Source organism: Geospiza fortis, unplaced genomic scaffold (genome assembly GCF_000277835.1).
Source record: "Geospiza fortis unplaced genomic scaffold, GeoFor_1.0 scaffold192, whole genome shotgun sequence".
NCBI lineage: Eukaryota > Metazoa > Chordata > Aves > Passeriformes > Thraupidae > Geospiza > Geospiza fortis.
In genome coordinates, this window is record NW_005054315.1 from 6,381,957 (window position 1) to 6,399,456 (window position 17,500).

Below are 17,500 nucleotides of genomic sequence, written 5' to 3' on the forward strand. Positions count from 1 at the left end.
CAAGTGGAGCAAAAGAGCCATGGCCCATGATTCTATCAGAGTAGAAACCAATCAGTCAGGAAGATAAGGAGGACTAGGATTTGGGGACTCCAAGTAGCATCTTATCTTGCTATGATGCTGACAATCAAATAATGAGGACAGAGGGGCAGAAAAAGAATTTGACAAAACAAAACCAAAAAGCCTTGTAAAGGGACTAACTCCTCTTTTTCATCCACTTTCAGGTTGAGGATTTTTGTTTGGTTTTGGTTTTCTGTTTGTTTGTTTATTTATTGTTGTTTGGTTTTTGTTGTGGCTTTTTTGGAGGGGGTGGAGGCTTTTTCTTCATCTTTTTTTTTTTTTGTTGCTGTCTTGCTTCCATTCACATCATAGTGCATACAGAAAGACCAAGCTTAAATAGATTATTTGGCTGATATTTTTCAATTTCTCTGCCAACTAACTTGCAATGAAAGATAATGGCCTACTTGAAAAACTGCTTTTTCAGGCCTCCGACAGGAGCTCCTGTGAAATTGAGAGAGGTCAAAAGAAGTCAGCTGCCATTTTCACTCCCATTTTTTATGGAAATGGGCAACAGATTGGTGAAGACATTGCAAAGGCTCTAAGGCAATCACTCTTTCAATTTGTCCAATATTAGTTTCAATAAGAACTGAGAAGAGAAACAATTGCCAGCAGCCCCTACTTGATTTGTTAAGACTCACTCTTGTCCACTTCAAATCACCTTTGACATTTACGAGCTCAACTTTGCAAACATCATTTGAGTATTATTATTTTATCTGATGCCTCTATTATGCCAGTGGCTAGAATATCATCATGCATAGGTATCAAGAGCACCACTGCTTCTTGTCTTCACCTTGTGCAAAACAAGGAAGCTTTTGCTGTTGTATACACACTAAACACCTCTGGTGTTATTAATGCATGGTATAGGAGTTTGTTAATATTTACATGTATATATCTGAAGTCAGTTTGGAAAAAAGGGAGATGAAATTTGGCAGACACTCACACTAACTAGCATAGTGATAGCAAACAAGCTTGTCCCTGCACCTACATTCTCTTATGCAGAAAACATTTTAGAGCCCATAGGGCCTACCAAGAAAGTAAATGCTAATGGAGATAATAATATTAAAATAAATATAGGTTTGTAATCTTTCCAGCATGCCACAGGTTGCATACCCACAGTTCTGCAGAATCACATGAACAAGAAGTAGGATAAAACCACGCCAAACAAGATAACAATGATATTGACAAATATTCCTAGGACACAAATTCTCAGTGTGATTCACTCAGTACGAGCAGAGTGCATGAAATTTAGGTGTTGGAAGAAAACATCTATCTGGGTTAGAGAGTTTGAGATAGTGTCCAAAAAAGAGAAAAAAATATTATCACTGTGGGAAAGGCTGTGTTCAGTAACTCATGCAGATTTTACAGAAAAGATGCCCTTTTGCCTGGAGACAAAATTGTACAAGTATGTTCTGTCTATGGTCTCCTGTAAGGCTGAAATTATGGGACTGTAACAGAAAAGGGAAATTAATTGGAGCACAAATGATAGAAAAGTGGAATGGGGAATGCTGCGGGCCACTTTTAGAGACAGAATGTGAATTTGAAAACATACACTTTATCTGCAAACAATTCTGTGTCAGGATACAGAGAGAATGAGAAAGGCTTTTGCCATGTGGGACCTCAAGTAGGCCATGACTTGTGCAGTCCCAAATAAAATTTAAAAAGAAGAAACAAATGCAAGGAAAGACAGTTATTATTTGCCTGAGAGTTTCCACATATCTGTGGGAGAATAATAATGTTTTTGGGAAAAATCCCAGGTGAGGGAAAACTTGCTGATTACAGAGTTAAGCTGGACTGAGCAAAATTTCTGTAGTATCCTGTTTGTAGCTCCTTTTTAAAATCTTGCTTGCCTCATCAGTACCTAGTAACAATAACCTTCAGGCATTCTGGGAACACACTCTTGGAATCCCTTTAACATAGGTTCCTACCTGTGTGTTTGAAGAAATATTTAAAAGTTTATTAAAATACTGCAATGTAAAGAGTAAATAAATATGAAATTTGTAGAGCTAATAGTGAAAAAATGAGTGAAAACTTTACCCATCCTTTTTGGCTTGGGTACAGACTAACACATGTTCTAAAGAATAAACCATCAAATATCCTCTATATGGAAGCTGTCTCTCATTGGTTGTAAGTAAGCTACAAAATTTCTATTGACTGCACTGTGGAAGGATCAATGCCACTGACACCTTGATATTTGCTCCCACTTTCCATTTACTTTTCACTTGTGACTTTAAAATATAAGTGACAATGAAGCATTGTCTCTATGGTATATAAATGGGAGCTTATTTCCTGCATTTACTCTGGTTTTCCTAAGGGAGAGGGGATTTACAGTTAATAACAAATCCCGTTCCACATTTGGATTATTCCTGTGTACAGTAAAAGCTCCTTGAATTTCAAATAATGCCAATTTCCATCTCAGCTGGAGAGGCGGTGGGGACCCTGGTGCGTGCTTTTTATCTCAGGGCTGTAAGTGCTGTGGTAGAGGACTTGGCCACAAATAATCCCACGTGTCACCAAGGCTAGTGATAAACAAATGCTTGCAGAGAGGCCCTTGCTCCCTAATCTTCACAGGCCTGTCACCCTGCACTAGGACATTCTCCACAGCAGGTGAGTCCCAGTGATCAGCACAGGGCACAGCAGCTCCTGCTGTCCCACTCTTTGCTCCCTGGGCTGTTCTGTGCACAAGTAGCATGGAAATGTTCACCACCCTTGATTGCTATCAGTAATGGATGGGCATATGGAAAATAATCTAACTGATTACCAACTCTGCCTCTAACACTGTTTTATCCATTGGCAGTACCTTCCAGAAGGAATCCAGCAGAAAATACTAAACCTACACCCCAGCATTACATAAGTAAAATCTTCATAGAAAGGGAGAGACAAATAAACAGAAACACAGCCTTCATTTTCTTTAGGAATAAATTTCTTACAAAAGTATTCTTTTTTTTAATAAAGGAAAATGAATGAGAGGATCATACTGAAACTGGAGCAAACAATGGTTGTTAAAGCTATGAAAAACTCAGCAGCAGAGGTATTCTTTAGTTTATCTTCTTCTATATTCCCTCATTTAATTGTTTTGCCAGGTTTCTTTCTGGGACATTCATTATTACACTATACTAATATACATTTAATCCTAGTACAACTAATTATATTTTCCCTTTAACCAGTATCTCACTCTCTGCCAACAGAATTAAACTTAATGAAATATATCAATATTGAAGACAGAAATGATCGCAGTTGCTTTGCCTACAAAATAATTATAACCACTAAAGATCACTCATGTAATGTTCCAGTGGTAATGTCTAGAGAAAGGGAACAGCACAGTACTGATATTCAAACAAGAACCCAGCACCCCCTCAACCCTGGAACCACAAATAACTTCAGCTGGAACAATTGACAGAGGGGAAATGAATCATTCCCTTTGACAAGAACAAAACCATATTAAAATGTAATAGTTTATTAAACAACTGACTTCAGAAGTTAAATTACTAAATTGCATCTCCATGGGTTTTAAGAAGCACTGTCTGATCACAATAATGGATTGCCTACAAACTTTTATCTTAACCATCGCCTCCAGAGTTGATGTATTTAATTATTTAAACATTGTATTAATGAAACATGTTATACTGGTAAGAAAACTACTTTTATCACAGCACATGAAAGAAAAAAAATATGTGGTTTACACTGCACAACTGCATTTGTACCCCCATTGCAAATAGCAAAAAGCATCCTCTCCTTGATCCTCTCTTTCCAGCTGCTACACTGAACTAATTTAATGGCTGCCATTGTTCTTGATTCTGATTTGATTAAAAAAATAGAAACCATTTAAAACATTTTGATGCACCTGTTGTGCTGCATTATGACCCACTGTGATTTCAATTTCTGTCACATGAGAACATGCCACTAAAGCACCAGATTGCACCATGTGCAAAAACTCTAGCAGTGCTGGAAATTGATGTCACAGCACATTTTACAATGCATATCTGTTCACATAATGCACTGAACACATAAATTAAGATTAAAAAGAAAAGGAAAAAGAAATTAGTCATGGCACGAATGAGGTTAGACAGAATCATTCTGATTTGTATATGTGTCCTTTTGAAGCCAGAAACCTCTGCTGCAGAAGGAAGACCTCTCCCATTTAGGCTGTTGAAAACCTAGTAGCACCAGCAGATTACCAACTTTCTTTGGTGGATCTGCCACAAGAGGGAAGTAAAACAGAAGTGGGTTCCAGGTGTTTGCTGACATCAGACTGATACTGTAAACTAATAAAACTTGGAAAAAATCCATGTTCTGAATCTGGTAGAACCTAAAGATGGATGCTTCTGCTTATCTCTGCTCAGGGTTGAAGACTCTCCCTCAGGTTCTTTTCTGGTCCTATCTTCTCCAGCTGCCATCCTGTCTTTCTCCTTGACTAACTGTCCCAAGAGGGATAAAAGAATTTGGCAAAGTGCTCTGGAGCACGTGAAAGACCAAAACTTAGGTACTTAAATGGAAAATGCAGAAATGAACAAAATGTTAATCATATGAGCTTACAGTTAAGCACCTTTGAGAGCCCTTGAGAAGAGAGACTTGGCTTGGAAATCTGCACTATGAACACACTCATTGAATAATCATGTTTTGTGGAAGAAGAATTCAAATGCATTGCAGAATCCTGTAGAGAAGGATCCAGCAATGTTTTTTTCTTTTCACAAGGCACAAGAAGAAAGATACCTTTGCAAAGAACATTTTTAAGACCTGCAACCTCTTCATTGCAAAAATGGTAACAATAATATTTCTCTTCCTTGCACTTGTATTGCAAATGTTAATAATTACAAAATCCTGCAAGAACTGCTTGGAGAGCATTTAAAATGCTAAAAATGTTAAAAAGCCATTCCTTTACTGCCTAAACAGTGTCTTAAAAATCCAACTGCTATTAGGTAGCAACCCTTTACAGCTAGAAGAGAAGACGCATTATGAATTAAACCAAATAAAAGACCTTTTTCTCGGGGAAGAAAGAACATAACCATGATCTGAGTTCTTCTTGTAAACCACTGACATTTCCAGTGATGTACTGTCTACTTTTGACTACTGTCCTTAAAAACAGATGTGAACTATTTGGAGACCAGATGTCAGAAGAAAATTAGAATGACCAGAAAGCAACACCTCTGAATGCAGAGTGAGAGCATTGTAGTTATTCTATCTAAAAGTAAAGAAGAATGGGAAAGAAATTATAGCAGCAGAGAAATATGTAAGAGAAAGTGAATAATCTGTATGACAAGCCCAATGTGGATAGGACAAGAAATAATAGCTTTGAGTTATAGCAAGAGGGATTTGGGTTAAACATTAGGAAAAAAATTGTAATTGTAAGGAAAGTTAAGCACTAGAGAAGAACACTCACCTCACCTGAGGAGACTGTGGAATCTCCACCGCAGGGAGATTTCAAGGACATCTCATGCAGGTATCTTTCGGGCATATCCAAGGTCCTGCTACTTACATGGACTAACTGATGAAGAGAGTACTGTTTCCTAAGTTGTGCTGTATGATATGTACAGATAGTGAGAAATGGTTTGTTTGTGTGAGAGCTAGAGCCCAGCCAATAATGAAAAGCCATTAATGAAAAGCAAGTCTAATGGACCTTCCAAAAATATGCACCCTCATTTCAGTGTGGGGAGGTGATATCCTGTTGCTGAGGGAATCCTGCTTGACTGACAGGAAAAGGACCAGGAAATTAATTCTTCCTGGAAATTTCCTTCTGTGAAGTAACCAAGCTCGCCGGATGACTTTCCCAGGATTGTTCTCCTTCTACTTACAAGCATCTGCTAGGAAGTAGCTCTGTGCAGACTGAATAGATGGGATACTGGTGAATTTGTGCTCCAGGAGGACAGGAAGGAACCTGAAATCTCAGAGGAGGGGTTCTGTGCTATGACAGACCAGTTATTGAGAGTTTGCACTGAGGTCTTCTCTCTGGCTTGAAAGACAAACAGTGCTTTGAATGCTTCTGCAGACTGAAGCAGAGATTATGGGGATGGAAAACAGCCAAGAGAAAGGAATTTTGCAGAGAAAGCATGCCTTATGGGAGACTTGTACTCAGTCAAGACTTCCACTTATCTTTAATGCCTTGCACCTGCCACATGGCATGGCTCATGTGTTACAGTTTCTCTCTTTCTATGAATAAGCCTGGGCTAGAGGAAGAGCTTCAACTAAGATTTACCTATTCCTTGCAGGAAAATTGTAGTTTGCCTGGGAGATCAAAGAAGTCAGGCTACCATGGCTGTGAGGGTATGTGTTGCATGTCTGGTGTAACAAGTTTGGATCTACAGATCATGGTGCTATACAGGTAGCCTGTGCATGGCGAGTGGCTGTTTTCCAGGATTTCTGCATGGTAGCTCATTGCTCTATCTTTATGAATTGTGAATGGCTCAAAATACTGAGCAAATTATTAGTGTCCATCAGTTTTTCTTAGAACAGGAAAACATATCAGTCATTTTGCCAGGCTATGGATTCAAATTTTTTAAATGCATAATGGTTTTTCACAGAACATGACTATCCAAGGCAGCTTCGGGCACTGTGGAGAGAAAACCTAGGTGAAAAAAGCAGGTTAGGATCAATGGAAACCAACATATATAAATATATCTAGAACAGAGATAATGGTGAGGACCAGCAGAGGATTAGAAGAGAATAAGCTTTTTGATGAAAGTAGCGTGAGGGATATTCTGTTGTCTCAGCTGAAGGTAGAAAACAACCGGAGAGTCAGGGGAAACTGTGAAGATATTGGAGGAAATCTGCATCTCTACTCAAGGAAATTAGGTAAGATTGTCCTATTCTAGGGTTGCAAACAAAATTGACATACTTTCCAGAATCTTGACTCAGGAAGGTGCATTTATTACAATACTAATTTCAGAAACCATTCCATGATAAGGGCATCTTGGTTTCTAATGTGCTTCTGGAAACTCTGACAGCAAACTGACATGAAATCCACTCCATCCACATGAAGTAATGAGTACTGGTTTCATGAGCCCCATGCTGTAACCACACCTGTTGTTCTTGTGCTTCTTAGCAGAACCACACAAGGACTTGTCTCTTTCCTCTTGCTTCTTTAATTGCACCCTTCTTAGATAACCTGAAGCAAAGATGAGAAGGATTCACAGAGAGAAGCAGCAGGGTGAGGAGAAGATCTCTCTTTTGGTCAGAAAATGCCCAAGTGAGAAGTAGTGAATTTCAGAGAGGTGTTTGTGAATCTCTGGTTCAAGTGGATTCCCAAATACTCATGTTCCCTTAGACCGGCAGCTTTTGAGGACTCGCCAAAAAAAGTGCAATATGACCTTTGATGCAAACCTGGTAGAAAGATTGCACAAAATTCCGTGCCCTTAATCATATGAGAAGCTGGAGCGAAAAGTTTCCCTTCACTAGATTTCTTTTATTTTAATACACATAATCAATTCTATCTCCCAAGGCTTTTTGTCTCTGCTTTGTTTTGGGACCCTTCTCGTGACTGTTTCTCTCATTTCCTCCTATTCTCCTAGTTCACTTCCTCCTTCACTGAAGCAAAAACCAGTCCATTTAAAACAACTTACAACCCCTGCTTTTCCCACTAGAAAGCTGCACACCACATTCATCATGGGCTGTGGTTGCACATTTGGGGGCAGAATTTACCTGAATGCCTTTTAACATAATGGGTAGGGAGGACGGGGTTTGGGAAGATTAGGATCCTGTTTGTCAGTGTACCACAATACTGCGAGTTGTGATTGCGAGAGAACTAGGAGTCACCCAGCAATGAGGATCTGAGGCCAGGTTATTGGCAGTTGTCTCTGGACCATTTTTCTCTTTGTGTTCCAGGGAGATAATAGCACTTTGGGTATCCGCTGACGGCCAGTCCTTCATTCGGGAGAGTGGAGGTGTGATGTTACACTTCTGCTTTATCCAACTTGTCCTCCAAGTGGTAAATATGTGTGTGGGGGCATGCACATATGTAAAGAAAACTTAAAATAATATATGAAGGAATTACAAAATCCAAGATGCCATAATCTTACTTACTAAAAAAAAAAAAAAAAAAAAGAAAAAAAAAACCAAAACCAAAAAACTCCTCCTACATATGAGCAGATAAACAGTACCGCACTTCAAAATACTCCTGGGATAAAGAAAAGCCTGCTGGTCTAAGAAACTTACACTGCCATGAAACAGTGAATTTGAGGACTTCAGCCAGATCAGCTACTCATAATATTCTCTGGTTTTTCCCACATATTATGATATGAGAAAACACCTGTAAATCATGATGTAAGAATGTACCCTGGGATATACTCCATTCCAAAAACTTTCAATAGCCAATATATCAAACATATAGCATACAATGTCTGAGTGTTAGGAAATGAAGTGTAATTTTCCCTCTGCTCTTAAAAGTGAGGGAGTATTCATCCTCCTCCTGCCCTACTTTTGTCCTGTCCCCTTCAGATCTCCTGTGTCTCAGAGGTTCCCACAATTCTCTCTGACTTCAGTTATCTTTAATCAACGAATTCCAGCAACACTTTTTAATCCAAACCCAAAAGAGATCAGCCAAATTAGAATGGTGTTAAAGTCAGTGAAATTAGATGGACTTTATGGTTTAAAACACAGGTGTGGTTTGTGCTAAAAAGCAACATTTATGTCCAAGAAAACCATAAAATCCTTTCTTCAAGATGGTTGATCTACATTTACTGCCTGAGCTTATGTTTTTCCTCATTGCAATTATTGGACAGGGGCAGCTAAAGAGTATTGTATTCATGCTGTAAAAGGAGGATTTGACAATGTATAGTATTTAGCAGCATTAGGGTAAGGTAGGGATATTGCCCTGGGAAACACTATTTCTTACTGAAGACTTACAGTTGCCTTTGAAACCGGAAGGTAAATTGATGCACTGATCTCACAGCATTCCAATATCTGATACAGATATATCTTAAAATATCACCATAATATCATTCTTCCTGTACTTTCTAAGGAGGCTTGTCCCCTGAATTGTCTATAAACTGCCCTCTAACCCTTTAATATAAATATTCTCCCCAAATTCTCAAAGGTATTATGTAGAGAAAAGTACTTATTAAAATAACATGGCAGGCCTGGCTAGAACTGAGAAAACCAAGAAATTCACAGCTGAAATTGAAACTCCATCTTTGAGACACCCCGTTGTGCTTTGTTGCATTTTAATAAGTGTTCATATGACCCTCTGCCAGTTAATTATGGGGATCTTTAGAATTTTGTTCTGGCCTCCTTGCTCTTCACTACTGATGTGCTTCTTTCACTTCTATTTTTAGGGACCTTAAGGTGAGTTATCATTGTTAACCTGCTAACACCCAGATCTATTTTGTCATTTTAGCTGATCCTACTAAAACAGCTTTTAGTCTTTTTGTCTTACCTCCCTAAAGTGCAAATTTGGACCTTAACGGAATGTCTTAATAAAAAAAGAGAGAGAGAGAGAGAAGAAACACAAAAATTCAGATCTCTTCTCTCCCCACGAGCCCACTAAAAATAGCTCCAAGTTTTCAGTTCTATTAGATGATAATCTGTTTATAATTTACAGTATGGCCAAAAGAATTGAGATGATGTTAGATCCTGTTTAGCCATATCATATAGAGGAGGTGCTGAGTTATAGTTTTTGCTTTGGTTTTTTTTTTTTTTGTGATGGTTGGTTTATTTTGGATTTCCCATTTGAAAAAAGGAGAGATTGTAAGAATAGTGTAAATATTCCTGTGGCTTTTCCTCTCTTGTTCCCATTTCAAGGTGCAAAAATCACCTTTTATTACCTATACAGAAGTAAGAACACTACACATACCTAGGCAAATTTTTATTTGAGGGAGAGAGAAGAAAAAAAACCCAACCAACCAACCAATGAAACCTATGGAAGAAAATGTTTTTTAGTATCTCCTGTAGCTGCCCTCTGCATCAAGATTTTGTGGGTTACTTCTGAAAGAAACATATATTGGAAAAGGAATTAATTTCCTCTGAAATGTAGTCTGTCACCCATGAGGAAATATTGCTCTGCTTGATAAAGTAAAGGAACCTCAGGAGGGGACAGAAGTAAAACTAGACATCATTAATGAACAACTAAAATTCTGATTATTTGGAGGTTCCTAGATAAAATGAGGACAGAGACAGTCTTTTGAAACACTGTAGACAAACATTGATATTGTTATACAAGTTTGAAACAATCGTCTGAATCTTCTGAGATTTGTCCATCACTAGAAAAATTTAATGAATGCTCTTTTAGTAGTGGAATTTTCCCATTGAATGCAAATAATCTCAAAAGTTTATTTTCAGAATGTTTCATGCTTGTTTTTGTCAGACAGCTGGTAGATGGAAAGGGTTTCAAAAATAAAGAAAATTATATACAATGAATTACCAATTGCAGTAGACACTAGGAGATTAAATGTATTTTTATTGTGAGGACATAATGCTGCTATAACCTAACCTTCTCCACCCCCGTCGGGTAAAGAACACTTAATGAAGGAGAAGATGCTTCTACTAATCTGTAATCCATTTCTGGTCTATATAACATCCATTTGACATTCACTAGTAATTTCTTCCATCTAACCCTTATTTTGGAGACAAAAATATTCTTTCAACTTTTAATAAGAAAAGGCTGATAAATAGTTGACTAATACACATTTTATATTTTATTTTTAATATAATCAGTACATTTTGACACATTTATATTCCCGGTTACATGGGAGGCCATTATGCATTTTTGTTCAGAAAATCTTTCAAGATGTGCATTGCCAGGACTTCTGTTCTTGGAATATCTGTCAAAATGTATTTCTCAGAAGCAGTTTACCTAGGTGTAGCTTTTTCCTGAGAAGGTCATCCCAGTAGTGGAAATCCCAGTGGCGTGTATAGGTTACAAAAAACATGATTTTCTGGTCCATTTTTTCCTACAGTTTTCAAACTTCCTTCTCTCCCCACTCAGGAAATATTAAATTTCTCAGTAGCTCCTGGGCTAAGCTTTCATTCTGCCTCTACTCCTAGACAAAGTTAATGCCAGCTTGTTGTCTCTGTTATTTTAGCTTTGGTCCAAAGCTTATTTTCAGTTTACACTCAGACATTTGATCAGCTACCACGATTTTTTTATTAAATTTTTATTTAAAACAATAATTATAGGAAGAATACCTTCTTATAGTAGAGAATACATCCTTAAAGCTAAGAAAGCCCCTGCTTTGCTTTTTTGTGAGCAAGAAATGCAACTTTCTGTAAGCCTGAAACATTATCAAATGAAGGGCTAAGCAATGGCATTAATTCTTTTAACATTCTGTTACTTCAGTGAACTTCATCAGTAAGCCTATGATTAACTTTTCTCTGAAAAAAAAAATTAGCTTTGAGTTTTGCTTTTATTGCATCTACGGAGATTGGTTAAAAATATCCCAGAGTAAAGCAATTCTGCTCCTTAACCCTGTAGGACTGTGAACACAATGGATTCCTATGCTCATACTTGCTGACAGGATATTACTGCTTTCCTTTGATATATAATTTTATAGTATCTGCTGCTAGTCAATTGCCCTTTGATATGCAATTTTATAGTATCTTCTCCCAGTTTTTTAGACCTTTTTTATTGGTGTTGGTCAAATCAGGTGTATAAAGCACGAACATCAGTATGAGGATTTTGAGTTCAAGAAGAATGAGTTGCCTGTTAATTCTGCTGACAGGTTCCAAGTCCAGTGCTATCACAGAATTCTGCCATCTTTTCCCCCAGGTTTGTTAGTTATTTTTGGCTTGGCCAAAGGGCTACTACCAAAACTTTAGGCCCTGATCTTGCAGTCAGATTTTCACGTGTGGGATCATATTGACCTCAGCAAGTTTTTAAGCAGATGCTAGCATCGAACAACCATGAATTTGTCCCAGGAGAATTTCCTGAGACAATCAGCTGTGAAGTTTCTGAGAAATTCAGATAGGCTGGAGATCAGCAAATGCACAGGTCATGCAGCATTTTGTCACAGTAACAATACTTGCTCATGTGACATTGATGAGGCCCAGGAACTTTGGCGACAGTGTCCTTCATCCCTCTCTCTCTCATTCTCTGGATATACATATACATATATATATGTAGCATCATGGGGCCAATTTACATACTTATATATGTATTATAACAAGTAAGCACTGGTGTCCTGAGTGTGATTGTCAAATTTCCTATTTGTTATATATTCTCTGTTTGAGATGATCTGTTTTCTCCAAAGGCATCTGGTCATGCATATGACTTATCTCAGTCTTGTCGCCTCATTCAGGTGAAGCAAAAAAAGTGAGAGAAAAATGAAAGAACTTAGAATTCCTAAGTCCTTTGCATTAAAAGAATGATACACAAAAGTAAATCTATTACGCGCCCAAATACTTGGTTTTTGGTTTGGTTTGGTTTATTAGTTTTGGTTTGTTGAGGGTTTTTGTTTTTTGTTTTTTTTTTTTTCCTTTTTTTTGGTTCTTTTTTTCCATTTATAGTGAATTATAGTTAGATTGTATAAGAAAGAGCTCTAAGAAATCCACTGACAGCAACCTTATATGTCTGTCAAAGGATGAAGTCTTTGTTTCTGGACTTTGGGCTGATATTTTTACAGTTTTCTTTCTGTGGAAGTGATAAATGCAAAACTAGCTTCCCAAACCCACTCACCTCTTTCACTTATCCAGAATATGACTGCAAGATATAGCTCTAATAAACCAACCTAAAAAAGATATTCTGATTTCCAAAGAGTACCAGAATAAAGTTTGCATTAATTCCTGGTTAAATACAACAGTTAGATAATTAATAAAAAAGCTATCCAGAACAGTAAGCACATTCTGGAGTTAAGATTATTTTATTTTACCATAATGAATATCACTCATTTAAAAAGTAGTACATCCTCACAAATAAAGACATAATACTTCTGTTAATTTCCTTGAGTATTTAACATTAAAATGTCATATGTTTGCAACTCATGCACGTGTAACCATTTCTTTAATCTATTTTTAATTTCAATTCAGCTATACTCTGTGGAACAAAAATCTTGCCAGGACTGTGAGTTCTGACAAAAATAAACTGGGATATTCTGTAATAAAATACTGATTTTTAGCTTCTCTTAAAACTTGAATTTATTTGTTAAAATGAAATTATTAGTTGGAAATTCTGATTAAAATGCAGAAGGGGCAACTTGGAAAACTTCCCAATCATACCTGAGGGGTGAAGCAGGAGGATTAGAGATACTGAATGAAACCCCACAGAACTGATAGTTTTCCCCACTGTATCCTTTTAAAAAGCTGTAGCTCCTGTTTCTTGTAAATTTAGCTGCTTTGTAGTTTCTCTACAGCCCCAAATTTTTTAAAGAAAATGTGACATCACTACAGATAGCTTCTTAAAGTTTTTCCGAAACTCCATTTGACTTTATAAATATCTCTGAATAACAAAACATGCTGGGCTGGATCCTGTCAGGTACAGGAAATCCTGTTGTGGTGTATCAAGGTGAATGTCTGTAGTTGAAACTCAAATTTGGCATACCCTCCCTTACATGGAGGCCAATGAGTCATCTTATTTTTACCTCTTTTCCCCCAGACTTTGGTTGGATCTGCTTTCATTCCCTAACTCACATAGGTATTTATATATTTATTTATTTTTAATTTTTTAATTAACCAAGCCAGGAAGAAAGAGAATTCTCAAGTCACAAAACTCTGCCATGCAAGGATATGTGTGGTTTTGCCAAGGGGCTGCATCCCTGGTCATTTTGGAAATTCAGAAACTGATGAAAAATGTGGAGTTGAAGTAACATATAAAAGCTGGGAACAAAACTTGCTAAGCTGTGCACAGAGTGCTGTAATTGACCATCTACATTCCATAAGACTTTGCTGAATAACTTGCTGTTACTAATATCACCCAGCACAAAGTCATGTTGCACACAAAAATCATAATTTTGTGTTTGTAAATCACCATGAATATATAAATTTGCACGATGCCAGTACTCTATAAAACGTGCTAGTTTTTAAATTTTTTTTGTTAAGAATTGAATTTTTCTTTGGAGTTATAATTCTAGTCTACCTTACTAAGAAAACAGGACATTATCCATATTAAAATAAACTGTAATCAAAACTAAAATCTGCCCTTAGTTTGAGGTAAATTTTATGCTAATTTTATTTCACATTAAAAACTTCCCCCTCCACCCCCAAAAAAAAGCCAAAAGAAACAAACAAACAACCACAGACAGGGGATAGCACAGCTTTATCAGAGAAATACACTTCTGAGGAGTAAGTTTGTATCATAAGGAGTCTTTCAGAGGTCCTGGTGCCCTGTCTAAAAGATGGTCCAGAGGCTAAAACAGAGGTCATCCTCCAATGCCAGCACCACCTCTGTATGATGGGCTAGCAGCAGCAAGGAAAGTGTTGCACATTCTCTCTTACAGTAATGCAAACTGACTGTAAGAGAAATACTAATATTTAGATATAGAAATATTTACAGATATTCCCCATGCCAAACGCTGCAGCTGTAACTGCAAGGCATGTGAGGATGGCAAAGCAGCCAGACCTTCCTTAGAGCGTTTTTATTTTTCCTACTAACTGTAATGTGTGGCTGCTTTTCTGCTCAAACATCTCTGAAGGGCTATGAAAACTGAAGTCCTTCAAAGCTGTTAAATGTTTCCTCAGATTCACAATAAAATTCTGCATTATAGATCTCCTAGTAAAATCTCTGAAGCATTGCAAGCGGTACTTACATAATTTTCTGTTAAGTCAGTATTTGTGTATTCAACACCTAGAAAATAAGGAAAGTGAATGTGGATAGGGAAGGGAAAAAACAAAGGAGAAGGGGGAAGGGGGCGGGAGGGAAGGGGTGGGGGGGAATAGACAAACCCTACCCTGAAACAGCCATGCAGCTATTAAACATATGCCAAAGTAAACAATAGTGTGAGGGTCTGCCATAGCTTTGCCCTGCAGGTAGACGGCAGGCGGCACAGAAGGAAAGCAAATGGCAAGGAAAAGAGAAAGACGGTACAGGATGTGGATGAGATGCCGAGCCCTGAGAGCATGAACGGCCTGATTGTGATCCTCAAGTCACACCATCAGCCATGCAAAACAGGACATACCTTTCTGGCTTGCTGGTTCTGTCGGCTGAAACAAAGCAGTCCCATTCTCAGCAGGAGGCCAAATCAAAATGAAATTTTATTTAGTCTGCACTGTCCCCAGATTGGGTTTCAGAATGACTGCTTTAGGAGATAGCATGGATGTGGCTGATGCATGCTTTGCATATGAAACTGCAATAGAGGAGGAAAAAAAATCTACATAATCAAAAAAATCTGTGCCGTGTGGATTGCAAAAACCCCTGGACGTCAGTGAAACAGCTACAAAGGATGTTTTAAAAAATGACCTTCCTGAAAAAAAAATGCAGATTTGTGCTTTACAATACTATTTTCAATAAATACCTAATAGATCACTTTGCATGTAATTATTCAGAAGCTGCCCTCAGAGACTGAAATATCAAATAATTTTTCGCGGTTTTTTTTTGTTTTAATCATGGAACAGAATTACAGTTTGGAAACAAATGCAGAGGAAATGTATATCTCAAGAGAATTTTTGTGTCTTGCAGTGGCTGGGAGTGATTGCACCTCAAAATCCTCATCAATTTAATTTTCAAGTCCCTGATTTCCTAGAGTACCTAAAGAAAGGCCTACTGCAGTAAAGAACATCTGCTTTTTGTACCAGTGATCTAATGCATTCCACCTTGCACTTTTAAAAAAGGACCCATTCTTTGATTAGACACACTTAATTTTACAGACTATTAATAAATAAAAAAGATCATCAACTGATCACACAGTATTTTCATTAGAAGTTAGAAATAACTTACAAAGGCAAGGAATAGTCCGCAGAAAATGCAGGGCATACACCGTGTAATGCCTTTGTTGTCAGTTATGCTGCAAATGAGATTTTCAAATAGGATTTGCAGAGGCAGGGCAGTGATCAGCACAGTGCAACATCCAGGAAAGGGAAGTTGAGCACAGTATTCTGTGAAACAAGGGGGCAGAAGGGAGCCTGTTTGTAGATACGTATTATTATCCATAGAAAACACTTATCACTGCTTGATTTTGCTACACCAGCTACTTGGAAGTAGGTGATACCAATAATTTTGTAAGTGCACATCTGTGTGGGAATGTGTGTCTGTATTTATCTGTGTGCATGGCATGTAAGCCTGTAGTCTGTGTATGTGTACATGCTTGATGCTTACACTGTAAAGGAGAAGCAAAAGGCAGCACAAACAGTACATGTTTTCAATTGACAGATATTTTTCTTCTGGGACAAGCAGTGCTAATGCTGCGCTCTATGTAGATTATGGACAGCTAAAGAATGAGGTGGAAAAAACCCAAAAAACCCAAATACCATAGAATCTTTCAGAATGCAAAAATGCAAGATCCCAAATAAGCAATATAGATAAAAACTTGCAGGAATAATGAGATACAGTGCAAATCATTCACACAATGTGCTTTCACACTGTGATGACGGAAGCCACTGACAACAATGCAACCACGTGCAGATACTCCTTGGAGAAACAGTCGAGCAAATTTTGTAATTCTATCTTCTGTGTTTTGCAGCCTGAGTTTGAGACTTGCTGGAACAAAATGTGCAAAAATATTGATGTTTTAAAAATTAAGCATTGCACGTCATGGAAGGTAACTTCATAATGAGTTTTCCTACTGCTATTTAAAGCTAGAAATCCATAAGGAGCACAGTTAAAAATATAACATTTGTTCTCCTTATGTCTTGGAACAACTGTTTTTATATTTGTAATCATCCTAACTGTTGTACCAAACAAAATATTCAGATAGTCCCTAGCCTCATGTTGTATCTTACTTATTCTGATGCATATCTTACAGCAAATCTTCATCTGTATTGAATTAATTTGATTTTTTTTTTGAGTGTTATTATTTTTATAAATGCTGCCTTTTTTTTCCACTCACAGAACTTCCCACTTTAGGGAAAAAGCAAGATGTGATTGCTTTAAAAATAGAAGACCAAATACATAGCTAGTATTCCCAAAATTCAATGCACCTGGCATTCACTTTATACCTAATAAGCATCCGTGAATATGCAAATGTTCAATGTCTCTAGTAACCTCATTAATTTATTCCTCAGGCAATCAAAGAATGTGAACCAGTCCTCTGCTACTAATACTGGAAGTGGTACGCTGCTCAGCATTGCTAGAATAATCTGAAAGCACATTCTGCATATTGAAAAACTGTTTCATCTTTCTTCCTTCCTTTGCCACTGTAATTCAAACAAAGACTTCCTACCTCAGTTTACATAGCTGACAGCAAAAGTTGAAAAATGCCAAAAAATAATGAAGACATATATATTATCTCTCTTTCTCTCTCTCTGTCTCTCTCTACATATATATATAAATATATACAAATATGTGTATCCATGTGCACACATGCACACTGGAAAGACAAATAGTTTAAAGATATCTCAACAGAATTCCAGTTTGAAAATGACCTGAGTTTTC

General features: G+C 37.4%; 1 long non-coding RNA gene across 2 annotated transcripts in view; it reads right to left on the reverse strand.

Annotated features, from left to right (window-relative positions):
* The window catches only part of LOC102039866, a 119,317-nt gene extending 104,558 nt beyond the window's left edge, over positions 1-14,759 (reverse strand). For both annotated transcript variants that reach the window (XR_004081648.1, XR_004081649.1), the window contains exon 1: positions 14,721-14,759. This is a non-coding gene — a long non-coding RNA (uncharacterized LOC102039866). The remainder of the gene's footprint in view (positions 1-14,720) is intronic.
* Between the last annotated feature and the right edge of the window lie 2,741 nt (positions 14,760-17,500).